Below are 25247 nucleotides of genomic sequence, written 5' to 3'. Positions count from 1 at the left end.
CACCGACAGCCGGGGCCGCATCTCCGGCGGCGTGTGCTGGGGTGTCTGGGTCCCTCACGCACGGATCCACTAAATCTGGATCACTTTCAGGGACCCAGAGACCTGGTAAGGTGAAGGGCGCGGGGCCTGCGGCTCCGGCAGAGCCGGCTCATAAAGGAAAGGTGGGGCTTGCTCCCCTGGCAAAATCCGTGGCGAGGTCGGGGCCCCCTGCGCAGGGGCCCAGTAATGGGTCAGCGCGGGGGGCTCCACCGCCGCTGGGTGCTGAGGGGGAGTGGCCTAGCCTGGGGCCGGCCGCCGGAACTGGGGTGGCCAGGCTGTTTGTGGTGAAGGGTGTGACGGTAGGGGGTGCTATGCCCCTGAGAGCTGGTGCCGCTGGTCCAGGGGCCCCTGTGAGTAGACCCAGTTCCGGGTCGGCTTCGGGGGTCCCGGCGCGGCCGGCTTCGGGGGGCGTGGCCTCCCAGCCGTCCACGGCACCAGTGGGAGTGGCCTCTGGGGCCCCCACCGTGCTGCCTGGTGTGGGGGGTGTGGCCTCCCTGTCATCCACGGCACCGGTGGGAGTGGCCTCTGGGGCCCCCACTGTGCTGCCTGGTGCGGGGGGCGTGGCCTCCCTGTCACCCAAGGCACCGGTGGGAGTGGCCTCTGAGGCCCCCACTGTGCTGCCTGGTGCGGGGGGCTTGGTCTCCCTGTCACCCACGGCACCGGTGGGTGTGGCCTCTGGGGCCCCCACCGTGCTGCCTGGTGTGGGGGGCGTGGCCTCGCGGGGAAACCCCACCCAAGTGGGCGTGGTTCCACCCGGAAAGGGGCGGGGCTTAGCGCCGGCAGCTGCTACTGCTGGGAGCAGTGGTGCCACGGCTGCGGCAGACAACGGAGGAGGTGCCTGCCTGTCGGTGTCCTCTGTGCCCACGGGCTTATCTGGGGCAGGGGCGCCGGCAAAAATGGCAGCAGCACCAGGTTCCCCAAACCCCCCGGCAGGGAAGGTGCTGCCAGCAGGTGGCGGCAGTGCTGCTGCAGGGAAAAAATGCTTGCAGAAAAAAAAAAACTGTGACCCCAGTGTGCATGTGAGTGAGAGTGGGGCGAGGGGTGTGACTACTGACGTGGATGGGGATAGCGTGGGTATGGATGTGGCTGTGATTGAAGATACAAGTGTTGAGGTGTCTGTGGAAGGGAGTAAGAATGGTGTGTCTGTTGGTAGTGGGGGTGGGGCTGGTCCATCTGCCCCCCCGGTTGCTGGTCCCCGGAGTTTTGCGGGGGTAGTAGCTGGGGGCTCGGGATCTTCAGGGCGGGCTTCCTCACCTCTGGACCTCAGGGATGGTGACTTGCGGCGCCGTTTCCTCGAGGCCCTCAAAAAGGGAGAACGGACGATCGAGGTAGAGGGAAGAGCGGTAGACTTGGCCTTTTGGCTGGATAGACATGGCCTGGCCGCCTTCCAAGATAAAAGGGAGGGGGAGACAGTGTGGTCCCTCCCGACAGCCGGGCAGGGGGTGGCCAGGAGGAATGTGGTCCGTCTTCGGTGGAGGGGCAGTGAAGCGTGCCCGCCAAGATCGAGGGTCGTGGAGCTCCTCCTGAAGATGAACTTCAGGGCGACTGACATCTTTGCCCTGATCCATCCTTTTGGTACCCCCATCTTCGACATCAGTTTTGTTCGGCCGGAGGGCCTAGAGCTTTTTTGGTCGAATTTTGAACTGGTGAAGGGGGAGCCCGGCTGGCGAGACTTTGCCGTGCAGGCGGTGTCTCGCCAAAATGGAGTAAAGAGAGTGACCGTTCTAACTAATAACGAGTCGCTCTCTGGGGTCGATATTATGACGTGGCTTTCCCGCTATGGGGAGGTCACGGACGTCCCAAAAAAGAACAGGGACGAGTTTGGCATCTGGTCAGGGGGCTGGACCTTCATGATGAGGTTGAAGGTCTCAGGCGGTACTGTCACCCACATCCCCTCCTCAGCATTCCTGGGGAGGGACAGGATCCTGATCTTCTACCAGGGGCAACCAAAGGTCTGCCACAGGTGCGGTGATCCCCGCCACTTCAGCGCGGGCTGCAAGGTGCAGAAATGTGCCTTGTGTGGCGGGGTAGGTCATCTTGCCGCGGCCTGTGGTGACATTAGGTGTCACCTGTGTGGTGACCTAGGTCACCCGTACAGCCGCTGCCCCCGCTCCTTTTCTAACACCATCTCTGGTCAGGCGGGGGAGAGCCATGGGGGGGTCCCCAGTGGTGCATCCTCTGCTGGAGCCGGAGGTGGGGGCAGGAGAGGAGCTGAGGGGCCGGTGAAGGAAGGCGTGGCCAGTACATCTGCCCACCAGTGGCATCAGGTGAGGCGCCGTGGGGGTAGGGGGCAGGATAAGCCCCAGGCGACTGGGGTGATGTCTGTACCCTCCTCGGAAGCGGCAGCCGGTGCCCCTGAGGCCCTGGGGGAGGAGGCGGTGAGCGAGGAGATCAGGAGGATGGAGAGGGAGGAGGTGGCTGCTTCTGATGACTCCTCCCAGTATGAAAGTCTGGACAAGGAGGTGGTGGAGCAGCCTAAAACAAAAGGTGACAATAAGACCAGTAAGAGTCGGAGGAGGAACCGAAAAGGGGCAAAAACATCTAAGGCCCCCCCCCTGGCCACTAAGGTGCCTACGGAAGGGCTCACCGGCTCCCCTCTGATCCCCCTCTCCAACCGGTTCCATGCCCTCGATGACTCTGCTGTGTCGGAGGTCGGGGGTGAGGGACCGGCGGTAACATCTGAGGTGCCTTCAGGGAGCGGCGGGGTCCGTCCTCCGGAGGGCTCACTTTCCTCTGGGGGGGGGACTGCTCTGGGGTCCAGGGGTGAGGAACCCGGTACTGGGAAGGTGGTGACGGGTGCTATGGACACCTCGGTGTCACTAAAGAGGAGGGGAGAGTCTGGCTCCTCCTCTGAAGGTGAGCACAAAAAATCTGGGGGTACGGTCAAAAAGAAGGCCGTCTAACTCAATCACCCATGATGGCGGAACCTACCCCGTTGACTCTGGCGTCGATTAATTTCGCCAGTATAAAGTCAGATGCGGCCAGATTTATGGCCTTTGATTTTTTCAACCGAGTTGAGGCTGACATTTTATTTTTGCAGGAGACCAGACTAACGGACATGGGGGCCATTTACAAAGCAAGGAGGGAGTGGAGGTGCGGGCCCTCATACTGGTCTCTTGCGGCCGAGCCATATAGCGGGGTAGCGGTCCTTTTTAAGGCCGCTTCGGTGGAATGCAGACGGGTGATCGAGGTAGAAATGGGGAGGTGCTTGGTCCTTGACGTCTTCATGGGGGGACAGGAGCTCCGGCTCATTAACATCTATGGTCCACAGTCAGAGTGGGACCGTAAATGTCTCTTCCTGAAGATCAAGCCCTATCTTTTTACCAGCCGACAGGTGGTCTTCGGTGGGGACTTTAATACTATAACTAGACCCCGTGATAGGGGAGGCCCCGGAGACCGAAGGCTGGCTTTTGATAGTAATACCCTTAACAGCATAGCAAGCGAAGCTCGCCTGGTGGATGTCCACATCCGGCACACCCCAGGTCACGGGGGTTTCACCTTTCATAGGGGTAGTTGTAGGTCTAGGATAGATAGGTTTTTTTTAAAGGAGGAAGCCGTCTCTTCTAATTACCCTGGTTGTGAAGGCGATCCGCCGGTGGGGTCTGGGAGTGTGGGAGATCAGGACCTTGTCAAGGAGGTTACTTGACAATAGGGTTCTGTTGACCCACTTCCAGAAGCCCCTGGCCCTCAAGGATTGCCCAAGCCGGGATCTGGAGGTGGGGCTCGGGTTATTAAACTCTAAGCGGATCCCCTTGAAGTTTTGGGACTTGACTTGGCGCTGCTTCCATGGGAGACTGTATGTGAGGGGCAACCTGAAGTACAGGAACTCTGATGACCGGGATTGTCCCCGCGAGGAGTGTGGCGGCATGCTTGAAAGCATGGAGCACTTCCTGCTTCAATGTCCCTTTAATACAGAGGTCTACAGTAGGGTGGGTGCTTCCATTGGCTGGCCTAGGCTGGCAGGCCTTTCCTATGCGGAGTGGGCCTATGGGGCATTCAGGTCCCTTGGTGGCCGAGATCGGGGCACTGTCTTCTTAGTTAGTTTAGTGACTAGGTTTTACACATGGAATGCACGGTGTTTAGTGTCCACCCAGCATAAAGTCCTCCCCCGGGAAGAGGTGATTAGGAACATCCTGGGTGACCTGGCAAAAGTGCGCTCGCTGGAGTATGAGAGGCTGGGTGCAGGGAGGGCTTCCCTTCTATGGAGGGGGTTCTCATTTAATGTGCCCTAGGGAGAGTTAGGGTATGTGTGTCTGTGATAGGGTTAGTTTAGTCCTTTCTATATTTTATATTTATTTGTAGGGTCAGATGGATGTGTAGGGTCAGGGAGGGACAGGTAGGGACAGTCTTTAGGGATAGGTAGTTAGCATTAGGTTGGTAGTGAGGGTCAGAGGGACAGGTAGGGATAGATTGGTAGGGCGGTAGGGACAGGTTTTTCTTTTTCTTTAATAGGGAGGGACAGGGTGTTTGTGTGCTAGATTAGGGTGAGAACCTCGGTAGTCTCCAGTTTCCTGGTGGTGGACTGCTCCCCTCACACTATAGTTTTTTGTTTTACGGTATTGGAAACCCGAATATAGGGCTTGCAAGTACTGAACTTGGGTCTGACTTTTGTTCATGGTTATGGTCATTTGTTTATATTGTGCTATTGTTATGTTGTGTTTGCTTTGGTTATGTTGAGTACTGTATATACATGTATAGTTTTGTGTATTGTATGTATGTGTAATTTGCGCACGGGGGGGTTAGTGTAGGTTGGGTGTGGGGTTTCAGGGGGGGAGGGGGAGGGGTTTTTGGGAGAATGGACGTCCTACGGGATGCGGGAAAAAGGACCCGTTATTTGTGGGCCACAAACTTTCGTGGGACCTAAAAAGAGATGCTGTGATAAGGCCACAGACTTTCGTGGGACCTTGGGTGTTTTAAAAAATGGTGGTGGGAAAAAAAAAAAAAAAAAAACAATAATATAAAAAACTACAAAAAAAAGGTTTGCTGTGTAAGTTTTGTTTCGGCCAGGTGGCCTATTTCTTTGTTTTTGGCAGTGGGCCAGTTTGTTGTTTTGTTTTTGGGGTTTAGGTATGAATGTGGAGTGAATGTTGGAAGGGGATATTTTTGGAAAAAAAGGTTTAAGGTCTTCCCTTGCTGGGGGGATTTTGGGAAATGGACTTTATGTTATGAACATTGTAGGACATTTTTGCTTTGCTTTATAATTTATACTGGACATTATAATTTTGGATTTGTTTGTGTTTCGTTGGGGTTTGTGTCTTGGTTATTTGTGTAGTGTGTTTTTATGGTTTGTTTTATATTTTTATAATAAAAGAGCTCCAGTTCAGCCTGCTGCAGCTTCTTTCAGGAAGTGGTGGAGGTGGAGCCTGCAGCGAGCTGAGTGCAGTGTGCTGTCTGGATTGTGTGCTGCTGTGGAGAGAGCTCCTGGGAAGGGAGGTTTTTTTTTCTATCTGGGACTTTTTGTCTGCCCCCTTCCCAGGAAAGAGGGCTCAGAGTGGGACTGGCCTCCGGGGCTGGGCCCCCGGCTCCCACCTCCCGGTCCAAGCTGGCGGGGGGTGGGAGGAACACCAAGCCGGCTAAGGCTGCAAGATCTGGCCAAGACAGCAGGGGTTCCAGCATGAGGACCCGGAGGACCCCCGAGGCTACGACCGCGGCGGCTCCTCCCTCCGGAGGTAGGTCGAGTACGAGCGGAGGTGCTGCAGCGGTGCCCCCTGATTGGGGTACCAAGGCGTCGAGGGAGGCAACCGTCACCTATGCCTCCCGTATACATGCGCACCTCTTCGAGTATGAGGACGCCACAAAGAAGCTAAGTTCCCTCTGGGGGGAGTTGAGGGTGGCTCAGGAGAGGTCCGTGAGGGCCTCTGGCAGTAAGAAGCCTGAGCTATCCGCCGCGGTCCGGAAGATCAAGCGGGCCATTCAAGACCTGGAAGACCGCAGGAGCACCATACTGGCAGGAAGTGGACCCTTCATGGAGAAGCTGCTTAATGATGACCGGTTCAGAGCCATGACCGGTGGGGCTCTGGAGGGGTCGCAGGGCCCCGGCCAGGCGGTGGAGGAGGAGGAAGAAGAGGTATGCGTGGAGGAGGTCGCACCCTACCCACCGCCTGGTGGCCTGGTAAGTGATCTCCAGGCATCGCATAGCGGGATAGCCCCTGAGCAGATGGCTCTCCCGTCTGATTCTAGCCCTTCAGAGGGCAGCGGGAGCGAGGGGGAGGATGAGGAGGATGGGAGCAGTAGCAGTGAGGGGGGCTGCCTTATCATGCAGCAGATCCAGCAGATCGAGTCCCCGGTACGTTTTGGTCAGCTTACGTTCGGGGATGAGATCTGCGAGGATGAGGCACCCGTGAGGGGGATGAAGAGAAAAGCAAAAAAAAAAGAGAAAAACAACTGTTGCGCACAAGTTTGTGTATGTCCCCCTCTCTGGGGCCCCCCTGTCCCGTTGTGCGGCACCCGCCACCCACCCCGGCTTGGACTCTGTTGTGGGTCCACAGCGAGGGAGCGGGGAGACTATAGGCCATGGCACGCAGAGCGCTGCCCCTGTTTGTGGTAATGGAGGCAGTGGGTCCAAGGTGTCTGATATGGAGCATGGCACGGAGGGCGGCCCGACGGTGGGTGTGATCTATGGTGGTGCTCAGGCTGGATCCCCTGTAAAAGGGAGGTCTGGCCTGGCACCTGGTGCGCCTGCTGGCGTGCGGGGGGCGGCTTGTACATCTGCCGCTGCCTCCTGCTCTGCTGGCGGCGCACCGACAGCCGGGGCCGCATCTCCGGCGGCGTGTGCTGGGGTTTCTGGGTCCCTCACGCGCGGATCCACTAAATCTGGATCACTTTCAGGGACCCAGAGACCTGGTAAGGTGAAGGGCGCGGGGCCTGCGGCTCCGGCAGAGCCGGCTCATAAAGGAAAGGTGGGGCTTGCTCCCCTGGCAAAATCCGTGGCGAGGTCGGGGCCCCCTGCGCAGGGGCCCAGTAATGGGTCAGCGCGGGGGGCTCCACCGCCGCTGGGTGCCGAGGGGGAGTGGCCTAGCCTGGGGCCGACCGCCGGAGCTGGGGTGGCCAGGCTTTTTGTGGCAACGGGTGTGACGGTAGGGGGTGCTATGCCCCTGAGAGCTGGTGCCGCTGGTCCAGGGGCCCCTGTGAGTAGACCCGGCTCCGTGTCGGCTTCGGGGGTCCCTGCGCGGCCGGCTTCGGGGGTTGTGGCCTCCCAGCTGTCCACGGCGCCAGTAGGAGTGGCCTCTGGGGACCCCACCGTGCTGCCTGGTGTGGGGGGCGTGGCCTCCCTGTCATCCACGGCACCGGTGGGAGTGGCCTCTGGGACCCCCACTGTGCTGACTGGTGCGGGGGGCGTGGCCTCCCTGTCACCCACGGCACCGGTGGGAGTGGCCTCCGGGGCCCCCACTGTGCTGCCTGGTGTGGGGGGCGTGGCCTCCCTGTCATCCACGGCACCGGTGGGAGTGGCCTCTGGGGCCCCCACTGTGCTGCCTGGTGCGGGGGGCGTGGCCTCCCTGTCACCCACGGCACCAGTGGGAGTGGCCTCTGGGGCCCCCACTGTGCTGCCTGGTGCAGGGGGCGTGTCCTCACGGGTAAATCCTGCACAAGTGGGCGTGGCTTCACCCGAAAATGGGCGGGGCTTAGCGCCGGCAGCTGCTGGGAGCAGTAGTGCCACAGCTGTGGCTAAAAATGGAGGTGGTGCCTGCCTGCCGGTGTCCTCTGTGCCCACGGGCTTATCTGGGGCAGGGGCGCCGGCAAAAATAGCTGCAGCACCAGGCTCCCAAAACCCCCCGGCAGGGAAGGTGCTGCCAGCAGGTGGCAGCAGTAGTAATGCTGTTGAAAAACCTGCTGGCAGAAAGTGTGTGGAGAAGAAAAACAACTGTGACCCCAGTGTGCATGTGAGTGGGAGTGGGGCAAGTGGGGTGACTGTCGGTATGGATGTGTCTGTGGTGGAGGAAGCGAGTGCTGGTGTGTCTGTTGCTAGTGGGGGGAGTGGGGGTGGGGCTGGTCCATCTGCCCCCCCGGCTGCTGGTCCCCGGAGTTTTGCGGGGGTAGTAGCCGGGGCCTCGGGGTCTTCTCGGGGGGCTTCCTCACCTCTGGACCTCAGGGACGGTGACTTGCGACGCCGTTTCCTGGAGGCCCTCAAGAAGGGAGAACGGACGATCCAGGTAGAGGGAAGAGAGGTGGACCTGGCCTTTTGGCTAGATAGACATGGCCTGGCCGCCTTCCAAGATAAAAAGGAGGGGGAGACAGCGTGGTCCCTCCCGACAGCCGGGCAGGGGGTGGCCAGGAGGAATGTAGTTCGTCTTCGGTGGAGGGGCAGTGAAGCGTGCCCGCCAAGAGCAAGGGTCGTGGAGCTCCTCCTGAAGATGAACTTCAGGGCGACTGACATATTTGCCCTGATCCATCCTTTTGGTACCCCCATCTTCGACATCAGTTTTGTTCGGCCGGAGGGCCTAGAGCTTTTTTGGTCGAATTTTGAACTGGTGAAGGGGGAGCCCGGCTGGCGAGACTTTGCCGTGCAGGCGGTGTCTCGCCAAAATGGAGTAAAGAGAGTGACCGTTCTAACTAATAACGAGTCGCTCTCTGGGGTCGATATTATGACGTGGCTTTCCCGCTATGGGGAGGTCACGGACGTCCCAAAAAAGAACAGGGACGAGTTTGGCATCTGGTCAGGGGGCTGGACCTTCATGATGAGGTTGAAGGTCTCAGGCGGTACTGTCACCCACATCCCCTCCTCAGCATTCCTGGGGAGGGACAGGATCCTGATCTTCTACCAGGGGCAACCAAAGGTCTGCCACAGGTGCGGTGATCCCCGCCACTTCAGCGCGGGCTGCAAGGTGCAGAAATGTGCCTTGTGTGGCGGGGTAGGTCATCTTGCCGCGGCCTGTGGTGACATTAGGTGTCACCTGTGTGGTGACCTAGGTCACCCGTACAGCCGCTGCCCCCGCTCCTTTTCTAACACCATCTCTGGTCAGGCGGGGGAGAGCCATGGGGGGGTCCCCAGCGGTGCATCCTCTGCTGGAGCCGGAGGTGGGGGCGGGAGAGGAGCTGAGGGGCCGGTGAAGGAAGGCGTGGCCAGTACATCTGCCCACCAGTGGCATCAGGTGAGGCGCCGTGGGGGTAGGGGGCAGGATAAGCCCCAGGCGACCGGGGTGATGTCTGTACCCTCCTCGGAAGCGGCAGCCGGTGCCCCTGAGGCCCTGGGGGAGGAGGCGGTGAGCGAGGAGATCAGGAGGATGGAGAGGGAGGAGGTGGCTGCTTCTGATGACTCCTCCCAGTATGAAAGTCTGGACGAGGAGGTGGTGGAGCAGCCTAAAACAAAAGATGACAATAAGACCAGTAAGAGTCGGAGGAGGAACCGAAAAGGGGCAAAAACATCTAAGGCCCCCCCCCTGGCCACTAAGGTGCCTACGGAAGGGCTCACCGGCTCCCCTCTGATCCCCCTCTCCAACCGGTTCCATGCCCTCGATGACTCTGCTGTGTCGGAGGTCGGGGGTGAGGGACCGGCGGTAACATCTGAGGTGCCTTCAGGGAGCGGCGGGGTCCGTCCTCCGGAGGGCTCACTTTCCTCTGGGGGGGGGACTGCCCTGGGGTCCAGGGGTGAGGAACCCGGTAAGACTGGGAAGGTGGTGACGGGTGCTATGGACACCTCGGTGTCACTAAAGAGGAGGGGAGAGTCTGGCTCCTCCTCTGAGGGTGAAAAAGATAAATTGAGGGGTGCGGTTAAAAAGAAGGCCGTCTAACTCAATCACCCATGATGGCGGAACCTACCCCGTTGACTCTGGCGTCGATTAATGTCGCCAGTATAAAGTCAGATGCGGCCAGATTTATGGCCTTTGATTTTTTCAACCGAGTTGAGGCTGACATTTTATTTTTGCAGGAGACCAGACTAACGGACATGGGGGCCATTTACAAAGCAAGGAGGGAGTGGAGGTGTGGGCCCTCATACTGGTCTCTTGCGGCCGAGCCGTATAGCGGGGTAGCGGTCCTTTTTAAGGCCGCTTCGGTGGAATGCAGACGGGTGATCGAGGTAGAAATGGGGAGGTGCTTGGTCCTTGACGTCTTCATGGGGGGACAGGAGCTCCGGCTCATTAACATCTATGGTCCACAGTCAGAGTGGGACCGTAAATGTCTCTTCCTGAAGATCAAGCCCTATCTTTTTACCAGCCGGCAGGTGGTCTTCGGTGGGGACTTTAATACTATAACTAGACCCCGTGATAGGGGAGGCCCCGGAGACCGAAGGCTGGCTTTTGATAGTAATACCCTTAACAGCATAGCAAGCGAAGCTCGCCTGGTGGATGTCCACATCCGGCATACCCCAGGTCACGGGGGTTTCACCTTTCATAGGGGTAGTTGTAGGTCTAGGATAGATAGGTTTTTTTTAAAGGAGGAAGCCGTCTCTTCTGCAGTGTCCGCTGTTGAGGTGGAATTCTCCGATCACTGTTTCATTTCCTTTTCTTTGAATGTTGCAGAGACTCCCCGGATAGGGAGAGGCCTATGGAAGCTGAATTCGTCCCTGTTGGAAGAAGCGGATGTAAGACAATCCTTTGAGGAATTTCTTCAGAGCCAGGTACCTCTCTTGGGTCTCTGTAGCAGTAAGTCTGAGTGGTGGGAGATCTTCAAAACAAGGGTTGCGGGGTTCTTCCGTCAGCTTTCGAGCCTCAGAGGCCTGAACAGGTACCGCCTGTATCGGGAGCTGGGGAGGAAACTCGAGCAGCTCGTCTCGACTGGAGGGGACCGTGAGGAAATCTCCAGGGTGAAGGCCTTGCTCAAGGGGTGCCAGTATGATAGGCACACATCCTTAGTTTTTGAGAGGGATTTCGGGAGGTACCGCTCGCCCGACCCCTACAGGAACTGCAGGATGTCAGTGAGTTGCAAGATGGTAACAGGACTGATCGACAGTACAGGTTCCCTGAACAGATCCAAATCAGGGATCCTGGAGGTGGTCAGATCCTTCTACTCGCATCTCTTGGGAAGGAGGGATCCAGATCGGGATGAGATGTCGGCTTTCCTGGCTGAAACCATCCCTGAACCAGGGGATGACCCCTCTCTTCATGGTTTGGCAGAAGCAATCAGGGAAGAGGAAGTGAGACGGGCCATTGATGGGCTCCGGCCCAAAAAATCGCCCGGTCCGGATGGCTTAACATCCGAGTTTTACAGGACTTTTAGGGACTCTTTGGTCCCCCTCATGACTGAGGTTTTTAATGAATGTCTCTCCTCGGACATTCTTCCCGGTTCAATGAGGAAGTCCGCCCTGATTATCCTGTCAAAGGGTAAAGACTCGTCCCATATTGAGAATTGGCGTCCCATAGCGCTTCTCAATACGGACCGAAAGGTTCTGGCAAAGGTGCTTTTCAATCGGTTGGTGAAGTTTGCACCCCGGCTCCTTTCGGGGGCCCAGCACTGCTCTGTTCCAGGCCGCAGTACTTTTAGTGCTGTGCTCGGTGTCCGAGAGGCAGTGGAGCAGGGCAGGGCAGGTCTCTGGAAGGGGTACTTGCTGTCCTTAGACCAGGCGAAGGCCTTTGACCGGGTTAACCATGAGTACCTCTGGTCAGTCCTTCTGAGGTACGGTCTGGCCGGGAGGTTTGTTGATTGGTTGAGAGTATTATACAATGGGGCAGAGACTTTTCCGCTTGTGAACGGTTGGGTCGGACCCCCTTTTGAGGTGAGGTCTGGTGTCCGCCAGGGCTGTCCTCTGAGCCCACTGTTATACGTGTTCGCGATCGACCCCTTTTTAAGGAGAGTGGAACGCGGACCGTTGGTGGGAGTCGGGATGGACCGGGCGGAGCCAGAGGCCACCTTGAGGGTAGTGGCGTACGCCGACGACGTTTCCCTCTTTGTATCCTCGAGAGAGGAGGCGGACTGGGTCATGTCTGAAGTTGAGCGCTACTCGGTGGCTTCTGGGTCCATGATCAACCGGGATAAGTGTGAGAGTCTCTGGCTGGGAGGGGGAGATCCTAGTTTCGATCTCCCGGACACCCTTCCAGGGCCTCAGGCCACAGCAAAAATTTTAGGCATCAGTTTCGGCCCGGGGGACTATCCCCAGTAAAACTGGGAGGGCAGACTTAAGATTGCCGCCCAGAAGGTGGATCAGTGGAAGGGTTGGTCCTTGACCCTGAGGGAAAGGGTTAACCTGGCCAAGGGGTATTTGCTCCCTTTATTAATATACCTGGGCAGCGTCTGCATCTTGCCAGAACCTCTTTGGACACGGGTCTACAGCCTGTTCTTCCAACTATTATGGGGGAATAGGCTGAACCTGATCAAGAGGGAGGTCACGTACCGCACGAGGAGACTAGGAGGGTTGGGTATGGTCAACCCGGTGGTGTTTCTAGTAAACACCTTTCTTAAGGCAAACATCGCCAACCTCTGGTTAGAGAGGGCTCCTCCGTGGGTATTCTCCTGTAGGGGGTGGTTTCGGCCTTTCTTCCAGGAATGGGAGACAGGAGGGCGGGTGAAGGACCTTCGCACGCCTCATGGGCATCTTCCGGCTTATGCTACTCTGGTTGTGAAGGCGATCCGCCGGTGGGGTCTGGGAGTGTGGGAGATCAGGACCTTGTCAAGGAGGTTACTTGACAATAGGGTTCTGTTGACCCACTTCCAGAAGCCCCTGGCCCTCAAGGATTGCCCAAGCCGGGATCTGGAGGTGGGGCTCGGGTTATTAAACTCTAAGCGGATCCCCTTGAAGTTTTGGGACTTGACTTGGCGCTGCTTCCATGGGAGACTGTATGTGAGGGGCAACCTGAAGTACAGGAACTCTGATGACCGGGATTGTCCCCGCGAGGAGTGTGGCGGCATGCTTGAAAGCATGGAGCACTTCCTGCTTCAATGTCCCTTTAATACAGAGGTCTACAGTAGGGTGGGTGCTTCCATTGGCTGGCCTAGGCTGGCAGGCCTTTCCTATGCGGAGTGGGCCTATGGGGCATTCAGGTCCCTTGGTGGCCGAGATCGGGGCACTGTCTTCTTAGTTAGTTTAGTGACTAGGTTTTACACGTGGAATGCACGGTGTTTAGTGTCCACCCAGCATAAAGTCCTCCCCCGGGAAGAGGTGATTAGGAACATCCTGGGTGACCTGGCAAAAGTGCGTTCGCTGGAGTATGAGAGGCTGGGTGCAGGGAGGGCTTCCCTTCTATGGAGGGGGTTCTCATTTAATGTGCCCTAGGGAGAGTTAGGGTATGTGTGTCTGTGATAGGGTTAGTTTAGTCCTTTCTATATTTTATATTTATTTGTAGGGTCAGATGGATGTGTAGGGTCAGGGAGGGACAGGTAGGGACAGTCTTTAGGGATAGGTAGTTAGCATTAGGTTGGTAGTGAGGGTCCGAGAGGGACAGGTAGGGACAGGTAGGGATAGATTGGTAGGGCGGTAGGGACAGGTTTTTCTTTTTCTTTAATAGGGAGGGACAGGGTGTTTGTGTGCTAGATTAGGGTGAGAACCTCGGTAGTCTCCAGTTTCCTGGTGGTGGGCTGCTCCCCTCACACTATAGTTTTTTGTTTTACGGTATTGGAAACCCGAATATAGGGCTTGCAAGTACTGAACTTGGGTCTGACTTTTGTTCATGGTTATGGTCATTTGTTTATATTGTGCTATTGTTATGTTGTGTTTGCTTTGGTTATGTTGAGTACTGTATATACATGTATAGTTTTGTGTATTGTATGTATGTGTAATTTGCGCATGGGGGGGTTAGTGTAGGTTGGGTGGGGGGTTTCAGGGGGGGAGGGGGAGGGGTTTTTGGGAGAATGGACGTCCTACGGGATGCGGGAAAAAGGACCCGTTATTTGTGGGCCACAAACTTTCGTGGGACCTAAAAAGAGATGCTGTGATAAGGCCACAGACTTTCGTGGGACCTTGGGTGTTAAAAAATGGTGGTGGGGAAAAAAAAAAAAAAAAAATAATATAAAAAACTACAAAAAAAAGGTTTGCTGTGTAAGTTTTGTTTCGGCCAGGTGGCCTATTTCTTTGTTTTTGGCAGTGGGCCAGTTTGTTGTTTTGTTTTGGGGGTTTAGGTATGAATGTGGAGTGAATGTTGGAAGGGGATATTTTTGGGAAAAAAAGGTTTAAGGTCTTCCCTTGCTGGGGGGATTTTGGGAAATGGACTTTGTTATGAACATTGTAGGACATTTTTGCTTTGCTTTATAATTTATACTGGACATTATAATTTTGGATTTGTTTGTGTTTCGTTGGGGTTTGTGTCTTGGTTCTTTGTATAGTATGTTTTTATGGTTTGTTTTATATTTTTATAATAAAAGAGCTCCAGTTCAGCCTGCTGCAGCTTCATTCAGGAAGTGGTGGAGGTGGAGCCTGCAGTGAGCTGAGTGCAGTGTGCTGTCTGGTTTGTGTGCTGCTGTGGAGAGAGCTCCTGGGAAGGGAGGTTTTTTTTTCTATCTGGGACTTTTTGTCTGCCCCCTTCCCAGGAAAGAGGGCTCAGAGTGGGACTGGCCTCCGGGGCTGGGCCCCCGGCTCCCACCTCCCGGTCCAAGCTGGCGGGGGGTGGGAGGAACACCAAGCCGGCTAAGGCTGCAAGATCTGGCCAAGACAGCAGGGGTTCCAGCATGAGGACCCGGAGGACCCCCGAGGCTACGACCGCGGCGGCTCCTCCCTCCGGAGGTAGGTCGAGTACGAGCGGAGGTGCTGCAGCGGTGCCCCCTGATTGGGGTACCAAGGCGTCGAGGGAGGCAACCGTCACCTATGCCTCCCGTATACATGCGCACCTCTGCGAGTATGAGGACGCCACAAAGAAGCTAAGTTCCCTCTGGGGGGAGTTGAGGGTGGCTCAGGAGAGGTCCGTGAGGGCCTCTGGCAGTAAGAAGCCTGAGCTATCCGCCGCGGTCCGGAAGATCAAGCGGGCCATTCAAGACCTGGAAGACCGCAGGAGCACCATACTGGCAGGAAGTGGACCCTTCATGGAGAAGCTGCTTAATGATGACCGGTTCAGAGCCATGACCGGTGGGGCTCTGGAGGGGTCGCAGGGCCCCGGCCAGGCGGTGGAGGAGGAGGAAGAAGAGGTATGCGTGGAGGAGGTCGCACCCTACCCACCGCCTGGTGGCCTGGTAAGTGATCTCCAGGCATCGCATAGCGGGATAGCCCCTGAGCAGATGGCTCTCCCGTCTGATTCTAGCCCTTCAGAGGGCAGCGGGAGCGAGGGGGAGGATGAGGAGGATGGGAGCAGTAGCAGTGAGGGGGGCTGCCTTATCATGCAGCAGATCCAGCAGATCGAGTCCCCGGTACGTTTTGGTCAGCTTACGTTCGGGGATGAGATCTGCGAGGATGAGGCACCCGTGAGGGGGATGAAGAGAAAAGCAAAAAAAAAAGAGAAAAACAACTGTTGCGCACAAGTTTGTGTATGTCCCCCTCTCTGGGGCCCCCCTGTCCCGTTGTGCGGCACCCGCCACCCACCCCGGCTTGGACTCTGTTGTGGGTCCACAGCGAGGGAGCGGGGAGACTATAGGCCATGGCACGCAGAGCGCTGCCCCTGTTTGTGGTAATGGAGGCAGTGGGTCCAAGATGTCTGATATGGAGCATGGCACGGAGGGCGGCCCGATGGTGGGTGTGATCTATGGTGGTGCTCAGGCTGGATCCCCTGTAAAAGGGAGGTCTGGCCTGGCACCTGGTGCGCCTGCTGGCGTGCGGGGGGCTGCTTGTACATCTGCCGCTGCCTCCTGCTCTGCTGGCGGCGCACCGACAGCCGGGGCCGCATCTCCGGCGGCGTGTGCTGGGGTTTCTGGGTCCCTCACGCGCGGATCCACTAAATCTGGATCACTTTCAGGGACCCAGAGACCTGGTAAGGTGAAGGGCGCGGGGCCTGCCGCTCCGGCAGAGCCGGCTCATAAAGGAAAGGTGGGGCTTGCTCCCCTGGCAAAATCCGTGGCGAGGTCGGGGCCCCCTGCGCAGGGGCCCAGTAATGGATCAGCGCGGGGGGCTCCACCGCCGCTGGGTGCCGAGGGGGAGTGGCCTAGCCTGGGGCCGGCCGCCGGAGCTGGGGTGGCCAGGCTGTTTGTCGTAAAGGGTGTGACGGTAGGGGGTGCTATGCCCCTGAGAGCTGGTGCCGCTGGTCCAGGGGCCCCTGTGAGTAGACCCAGTTCCAGGTCGGCTTCGGGGGTCCCGGCGCGGCCGGCTTCGGGGGGCGTGGCCTCCCAGCCGTCCACGGCACCAGTGGGAGTGGCCTCCGGGGCCCCCACCGTGCTGCCTGGTGTGGGGGGTGTGGCCTCCCTGTCATCCACGGCACCGGTGGGAGTGGCCTCTGGGGCCCCCACTGTGCTGCCTGGTGCGGGGGGCTTGGTCTCCCTGTCACCCACGGCACCGGTGGGTGTGGCCTCTGGGGCCCCCACCGTGCTGCCTGGTGCGGGGGGCGTGGCCTCGCGGGGAAACCCCACCCAAGTGGGCGTGGCTCCACCCGAAAAGGGGCGGGGCTTAGCGCCGGCAGCTGCTACTGCTGGGAGCAGTGGTGCCACGGCTGCGGCAGACAACGGAGGAGGTGCCTGCCTGTCGGTGTCCTCTGTGCCCACGGGCTTATCTGGGGCAGGGGCGCCGGCAAAAATGGCAGCAGCACCAGGTTCCCAAAACCCCCCGGCAGGGAAGGTGCTGCCAGCAGGTGGCGGCAGTGCTGCTGCAGGGAAAAAATGCTTGCAGAAAAAAAAAAACTGTGACCCCAGTGTGCATGTGAGTGAGAGTGGGGCGAGGGGTGTGACTACTGACGTGGATGGGGATAGCGTGGGTATGGATGTGGCTGTGATTGAAGATACAAGTGTTGAGGTGTCTGTGGAAGGGAGTAAGAATGGTGTGTCTGTTGGTAGTGGGGGTGGGGCTGGTCCATCTGCCCCCCCGGTTGCTGGTCCCCGGAGTTTTGCGGGGGTAGTAGCTGGGGGCTCGGGATCTTCAGGGCGGGCTTCCTCACCTCTGGACCTCAGGGATGGTGACTTGCGGGGATGGTGACTTGCGGCGCCGTTTCCTCGAGGCCCTCAAAAAGGGAGAACGGACGATCGAGGTAGAGGGAAGAGCGGTAGACTTGGCCTTTTGGCTGGATAGACATGGCCTGGCCGCCTTCCAAGATAAAAGGGAGGGGGAGACAGTGTGGTCCCTCCCGACAGCCGGGCAGGGGGTGGCCAGGAGGAATGTGGTCCGTCTTCGGTGGAGGGGCGGTGAAGCGTGCCCGCCAAGATCGAGGGTCGTGGAGCTCCTCCTGAAGATGAACTTCAGGGCGACTGACATCTTTGCCCTGATCCATCCTTTTGGTACCCCCGTCTTTGACATCAGTTTTGTTCGACCGGAGGGCCTAGAGCTTTTCTGGTCGAATTTTGAACTGGTGAAGGGGGAGCCCGGCTGGCGAGACTTTGCCGTGCAGGCGGTGTCTCGCCAAAATGGCGTAAAGAGGGTGACCGTTTTGACAAATAACGAGTCACTCTCTGGGGTCGATATTATGACTAGTGTTGAGACACCCCCATAGTGTTCGGGTTCGGTTCGGTTCGTCGAACACCGGGATGTTCGAGGAACTGTTCGTCGAACTGTTCGTCGAACACCTTAGAACACCGTCGAACACCGTTAAAACCAATGGCAGGCAAACAAAAACACATAGAAACACATAGAAAACACCTGCAAAGGTGTCCAAAAGCTGACAAACTGCTCAGAAGACACTCTCTTTAAAAAAGCCGGCCGGCAAATTCAGCAGCGGCATACACCGGTACCCGACAATTTAGACAAGAAGGAATAGAGCATCACACATAGATTAGATAGATAGAAACATGTCAGTCACACATATAAGAAGCACAGTGACAGTGTTGCTTACTGTACTTGTCATTTAGTGTAAAGGATTTATTTAAAAAAATAATAGTGTTTTCATGCACTGTCTCTTTAAAAAAGCCGGCCGGCAATTCAGCAGCGGTACCCGACAATTTATAACAGACAGAATAGAGCTTCACACATAGATTAGATAGATAGAAACATGTCAGTCACATATATATGAAGTACAGTGATAGTGTTGGTTACTGTACTTGTCATTTAGTATTAAAATAAAGGATTTATTATTAAAAAAATTGGCGTGGGGTTCCCCTTAATTTTAGGCTCTAGCGGAGGTTAAGCAGACGGCTGGGGCAGATGTTTGAAGCCTGGGAAGGGGGTAATACCCACGGAGCTTCCCAGGCTACTAATATCAGCCCCCAGCTGAATACATAGCCTTTACTAGCTATTAAAATGGGGGATCCCCCAAAAAAAATGACGTGGGGTCCCCCCTAATTTAATAGCTAGCAAAGGCTAGGCAGACAGCTGGGGGCTGATATTAATAGCCCAGGAAGGGAGCCATGAATATTGGCCCCCTCCCAGGCTAGAAACACCAGCCGTCAGCCGCCCCAGAAATGGCGCATTCATAGGATGCGCCAATTCTGGCACTTAGCCTCGCTCTTCCACGCTGCCCTGGTGCGATGGCAGGGGGTAATAGGGTTGGGGTTGATGTCAGCTTATAATGCCAGCTGACATCAAGCCCAGGTTAGTAATGGAGAGGCGTCTATAAGACACCCCCATTACTAACCCCATAGTCAAAGTTAAAAAAAACACAAACACCCAGAATAAAGTCCTTTAATTGAAATAAAGACACAATCCTTTATTGTTCTAAATTAAACCATACTTACCGTCACGCCCATTCCAGCTGAAGCCAACGATCTCCTGCAATAAAAGAAAAATAATAAAGCAACCTCATCCTTACCTTTCCATGGTTCCCACGACAGCTTCAGCTCTGCTACATCGAGATGACAGGCTGGACCGCAGCAGAACGCTGCCATCCAGCCTGTCATCCCGCAGACACTGAGAAGCGCAGGCTTGCTTGCGCTGCTCAGCGTCTCTCTGTGACGACATCCAGATGAGCCGAGTTCATGTCCAATGAACTCTGCTCACCTCATGCACGTCACTGACAGCGTGGGAAAATTCTCACGCTGAAGCGCTGATTGCAGGAGAATTTTCCCACGCTGTCAGTGACGTGCATGAGGTGAGCCGAGTTCATTGGACATGACCTCGGCTCATCTGGATGCCGTCACAGCGAGACAGTGAGGAGCGCAAGCATGCCTGCGCTTCTCAGTGTCTGCGGGATGACAGACTGGATGGCAGCGTTCTGCTGCGGTCCAGCCAGTCATCTCGATGTAGCAGAGCTGAAGCTGTCGTGGGAACCATGGAAAGGTAAGGATGAGGTTGGTTTATTATTTTTCTTTTATTGCAGGAGATCGTTGGCTTCAGCTGGAATGGGTGTGATTGTAAGTATGGTTTAATTTAGAACAATAAAGAATTGTGTCTTTATTTCAATTAAAGGACTTTATTCTGGGTGTTGTGTTTTTTTTAAATACTTTACTAGAAATTCATGGCGGTCATGTCTAATACTGGCGTGACCCCATGAATTTTGGGCTTGGGGCCAGCTGATAATACCAAGCTGGCCCTAACCCCTTTATTACCCAGTGAGCCACCGCACCAGGGCCCTGGATGAGTTGGGTACAGCGCCAGAAGATGGCGCTTCTATGAACGCGCCATTTTCCGAGGTGGCTGCGGACTGCAATTTGTAGCGGGGGGGGCCCAGAAAGCTTGGGCCTCCCTGCGCTGCAGATTCCAGCCCCCAGCTGCCTAGTTGTACCTGGCTGGACACAAAAATAGGGCGAAGCCCCACGTACTTTTTTTTAAATTATTTCATGAAATTCATGAAATAATTAAGAAAAAAAGGCCTTCCCTATATTGTTGTGTCCGGCCAGGTACAAATAGGCAGCTGGTGGTTGGGGGCAGCCCGTTCCTGCCTGCTGTACCTGGCTGGACACAAATATAGTGCGAAGCCCCACTTCAATTTTTTTTAATTATTTCATGAAATTCATGAAATAATTAAGAAAAAAAGGGCTTCCCTATATTGTTGTGTCCGGCCAGGTACAAATAGGCAGCTGGTGGATGGGGGCAGCCCGTTCCTGCCTGCTGTACCTGGCTGGACACAAATATAGTGCGAAGCCCCACTTCAATTTTTTTAAATTATTTCAGGAAATTCATGAAATAATTTAAAAAAAATTGACGTGGGGCTTCGCACTATATTTGTGTCCAGCCAGGTACAGCAGGCAGGAACGGGCTGCCCCCAACCACCAGCTGCCTATTTGTACCTGGCCGGACACAACAATATAGGGAAGCCCTTTTTTTCTTAATTATTTCATGAAATAATTTAAAGAAAATTGACGTGGGGCTTCGCCCTGTTTTTGTGTCCAGCCAGGTACAACTAGGCAGCTGGGGGCTGGAATCCGCAGCGCAGGGAGGCCCAAGCTTTCTGGGCCACCCCCGCTGCAAATTGCAGTCCGCAGCCACCCCGGAAAATGGCGCGTTCATAGAAGAGCCATCTTCTGGCGCTGTACCCAACTCATCCAGGGCCCTGATGCGGTGGCTCACTGGGTAATAAAGGGGTTAGGGCCAGCTTGGCATTATCAGCTGGCCCTAAGCCCGAAATTCATGGGGTCACGCCAATATTAGACATGACCACCATGAATTTCTAGTAAAGTATTTAAAAAAAAACACAACACCCAGAAAAAGTCCTTTAATTGAAATAAACACACAATTCTTTATTGTTCTAAATTAAACCATACTTACTGTCACGCCCATTCCAGCTGAAGCCAACGATCTCCTGAAATAAAAGAAAATAATAAAGCAACATCATCCTTACCTTTCCATGGTTCCCATGACAGCTTCAGCTCTGCTACATCGAGATGACAGGCTGGACCGCAGCAGAACGCTGCCATCCAGCCTCTCATCCCGCAGACACTGAGAAGCGCAGGCTTGCTTGCGCTCCACAGTGTCTCTCTGTGAGGGCATCCAGATGAGCCGAGTTAATGTCCAATGAACTCGGCTCACCTCATTCACGTCACTGACAGCGTGGGAAAATTCTCCTGCACTCAGCGCTTCAGCGTGGGAGAATTCTCACACTGAAGCGCTGAGTGCAGGAGAATTCTCCCACGCTGTCAGTGACGTGCAGGAGGTGAGCTGAGTTCATTGGACATGAGCTCACCTTATGCACGTCACTGACAGCGTGGGAAAATTCTCCTGCACTCAGCGCTTCAGCGTGGGAGAATTCTCACGCTGAAGCGCTGAGTGCAGGAGAATTCTCCCACGCTGTCAGTGACGTGCAGGAGGTGAGCTGAGTTCATTGGACATGAGCTCACCTTATGCACGTCACTGACAGCGTGGGAGATTTCTCCTGCACTCACCGCTTCAGCGTGAGAATTTTCCCACGCTGTCAGTGACGTGCATGAGGTGAGCCGAGTTCATTGGACATGAACTCGGCTCATCTGGATGTCGTCACAGAGAGACGCTGAGCAGCGCAAGCAAGCCTGCGCTTCTCAGTGTCTGCGGGATGACAGGCTGGATGGCAGCGTTCTGCTGCGGTCCAGCCTGTCATCTCGATGTAGCAGAGCTGAAGCTGTCGTGGGAACCATGGAAAGGTAAGGATGAGGTTGCTTTATTATTTTTCTTTTATTGCAGGAGATCGTTGGCTTCAGCTGGAATGGGCGTGACGGTAAGTATGGTTTAATTTAGAACAATAAAGGATTGTGTCTTTATTTCAATTAAAGGACTTTATTCTGGGTGTTTGTGTTTTTTTTAACTTTGACTATGGGGTTAGTAATGGGGGTGTCTTATAGACGCCTCTCCATTACTAACCTGGGCTTGATGTCAGCTGGCATTATAAGCTGACATCAACCCCAACCCTATTACCCCCTGCCACCGCACCAGGGCAGCGTGGAAGAGCGAGGCTAAGTGCCAGAATTGGCGCATCCTATGAATGCGCCATTTCTGGGGCGGCTGACGGCTGGTGTTTCTAGCCTGGGAGGGGGCCAATATTCATGGCTCCCTTCCTGGGCTATTAATATCAGCCCCCAGCTGTCTGCCTAGCCTTTGCTAGCTATTAAATTAGGGGGGACCCCACGTCATTTTTTTTGGGGTGTCCCCCATTTTAATAGCTAGTAAAGGCTATGTATTCAGCTGGGGGCTGATATTAGTAGCCTGGGAAGCTCCGTGGGTATTACCCCCTTCCCAGGCTTCAAACATCTGCCCCAGCCGTCTGCTTAACCTCCGCTAGAGCCTAAAATTAAGGGGAACCCCACGCCAATTTTTTTAATAATAAATCCTTTATTTTAATACTAAATGACAAGTACAGTAACCAACACTATCACTGTACTTCATATATATGTGACTGACATGTTTCTATCTATCTAATCTATGTGTGAAGCTCTATTCTGTCTGTTATAAATTGTCGGGTACCGCTGCTGAATTGCCGGCCGGCTTTTTTAAAGAGACGGTGCATGAAAACACTATTATTTTTTTTGATAAATCCTTTACGCTAAATGACAAGTACAGTAAGCAGCACTTTCACTGTACTTCGTATATATGTGGCTGACATGTTTATATCTATCTAATCTATGTGTGAAGCTCTATTCTTTCGGTTCTAAATTGTCGGGTACCGGTGTACGCCGCTGCTGAATTGCCGGCTTTTCATGTTTCACTGTGAGCACTGTTCCCATCGATTTGGGCAATCACTGTAATGCCACAACCACCATGGCTGTGGCATTACAGTGAGTGGCAGACAATCCCTGCATGATTGGTGCTCTAAATAGCGCCAGACATGCAGGACACGCTTTTGGTGCACGAACAGTTATCGAACATAACCTCGAACAGCCGAATTTTTTGCAAATCGTTGGGGTTCGTCGAACAACTCGAACACCGCCCAAAACAGCTCGAATTTGAGATTGGCGAACAGTTCTAGTCGAACACCGCTCATCTCTAATTATGACGTGGCTTTCCCGCTATGGGGAGGTCACGGACGTCCCAAAAAAGAACAGGGACGAGTTTGGCATTTGGTCAGGGGGCTGGACCTTCATGATGAGGTTGAAGGTCTCAGGCGGTACTGTCACCCACATCCCCTCCTCAGCATTCCTGGGGAGGGACAGGATCCTGATCTTCTCCCAGGGGCAACCAAAGGTCTGCCACAGGTGCGGTGATCCCCGCCACTTCAGCGCGGGCTGCAAGGTGCAGAAATGTGCCTTGTGTGGCGGGGTAGGTCATCTTGCCGCGGCCTATGGTGACATTAGGTGTCACCTGTGTGGTGACCTAGGTCACCCGTACAGCCGCTGCCCCCGCTCCTTTTCTAACACCATCTCTGGTCATGCGGGGGAGAGCCATGGGGGGGTCCCCAGCGGTGCATCCTCTGCTGGAGCCGGAGGTGGGGGCGGGAGAGGAGCTGAGGGGCCGGTGAAGGAAGGCGTGGCCAGTACATCTGCCCACCAGTGGCATCAGGTGAGGCGCCGTGGGGGTAGGGGGCAGGATAAGCCCCAGGCGACCGGGGTGATGTCTGTACCCTCCTCGGAAGCGGCAGCCGGTGCCCCTGAGGCCCTGGGGGAGGAGGCGGTGAGCGAGGAGATCAGGAGGATGGAGAGGGAGGAGGTGGCTGCTTCTGATGACTCCTCCCAGTATGAAAGTCTGGACGAGGAGGTGGTGGAGCAGCCTAAAACAAAAGGTGACAATAAGACCAGTAAGAGTCGGAGGAGGAACCGAAAAGGGGCAAAAACATCTAAGGCCCCCCCCCCTGGCCACTAAGGTGCCTACGGAAGGGCTCACCGGCTCCCCTCTGATCCCCCTCTCCAACCGGTTCCATGCCCTCGATGACTCTGCTGTGTCGGAGGTCGGGGGTGAGGGACCGGCGGTAACATCTGAGGTACCTTCAGGGAGCGGCGGGGTCCGTCCTCCGGAGGGCTCACTTTCCTCTGGGGGGGGGGACTGCCCTGGGGTCCAGGGGTGAGGAACCCGGTAAGACTGGGAAGGTGGTGACGGGTGCTATGGACACCTCGGTGTCACTAAAGAGGAGGGGAGAGTCTGGCTCCTCCTCTGAGGGTGAAAAAGATAAATTGAGGGGTGCGGTTAAAAAGAAGGCCGTCTAACTCAATCACCCATGATGGCGGAACCTACCCCGTTGACTCTGGCGTCGATTAATGTCGCCAGTATAAAGTCAGATGCGGCCAGATTTATGGCCTTTGATTTTTTCAACCGAGTTGAGGCTGACATTTTATTTTTGCAGGAGACCAGACTAACGGACATGGGGGCCATTTACAAAGCAAGGAGGGAGTGGAGGTGTGGGCCCTCATACTGGTCTCTTGCGGCCGAGCCGTATAGCGGGGTAGCGGTCCTTTTTAAGGCCGCTTCGGTGGAATGCAGACGGGTGATCGAGGTAGAAATGGGGAGGTGCTTGGTCCTTGACGTCTTCATGGGGGGACAGGAGCTCCGGCTCATTAACATCTATGGTCCACAGTCAGAGTGGGACCGTAAATGTCTCTTCCTGAAGATCAAGCCCTATCTTTTTACCAGCCGGCAGGTGGTCTTCGGTGGGGACTTTAATACTATAACTAGACCCCGTGATAGGGGAGGCCCCGGAGACCGAAGGCTGGCTTTTGATAGTAATACCCTTAACAGCATAGCAAGCGAAGCTCGCCTGGTGGATGTCCACATCCGGCATACCCCAGGTCACGGGGGTTTCACCTTTCATAGGGGTAGTTGTAGGTCTAGGATAGATAGGTTTTTTTTAAAGGAGGAAGCCGTCTCTTCTGCAGTGTCCGCTGTTGAGGTGGAATTCTCCGATCACTGTTTCATTTCCTTTTCTTTGAATGTTGCAGAGACTCCCCGGATAGGGAGAGGCCTATGGAAGCTGAATTCGTCCCTGTTGGAAGAAGCGGATGTAAGACAATCCTTTGAGGAATTTCTTCAGAGCCAGGTACCTCTCTTGGGTCTCTGTAGCAGTAAGTCTGAGTGGTGGGAGATCTTCAAAACAAGGGTTGCGGGGTTCTTCCGTCAGCTTTCGAGCCTCAGAGGCCTGAACAGGTACCGCCTGTATCGGGAGCTGGGGAGGAAACTCGAGCAGCTCGTCTCGACTGGAGGGGACCGTGAGGAAATCTCCAGGGTGAAGGCCTTGCTCAAGGGGTGCCAGTATGATAGGCACACATCCTTAGTTTTTGAGAGGGATTTCGGGAGGTACCGCTCGCCCGACCCCTACAGGAACTGCAGGATGTCAGTGAGTTGCAAGATGGTAACAGGACTGATCGACAGTACAGGTTCCCTGAACAGATCCAAATCAGGGATCCTGGAGGTGGTCAGATCCTTCTACTCGCATCTCTTGGGAAGGAGGGATCCAGATCGGGATGAGATGTCGGCTTTCCTGGCTGAAACCATCCCTGAACCAGGGGATGAC

The sequence above is a fragment of the Phyllobates terribilis genome, unplaced genomic scaffold, assembly GCF_046119375.1.
Source record: "Phyllobates terribilis strain yellow unplaced genomic scaffold, ASM4611937v1 Scaffold_11__3_contigs__length_659146591, whole genome shotgun sequence".
NCBI lineage: Eukaryota > Metazoa > Chordata > Amphibia > Anura > Dendrobatidae > Phyllobates > Phyllobates terribilis.
The sequence above is the reverse complement of the archived record's forward strand: the minus strand, read 5'-3'. Positions refer to the sequence as shown.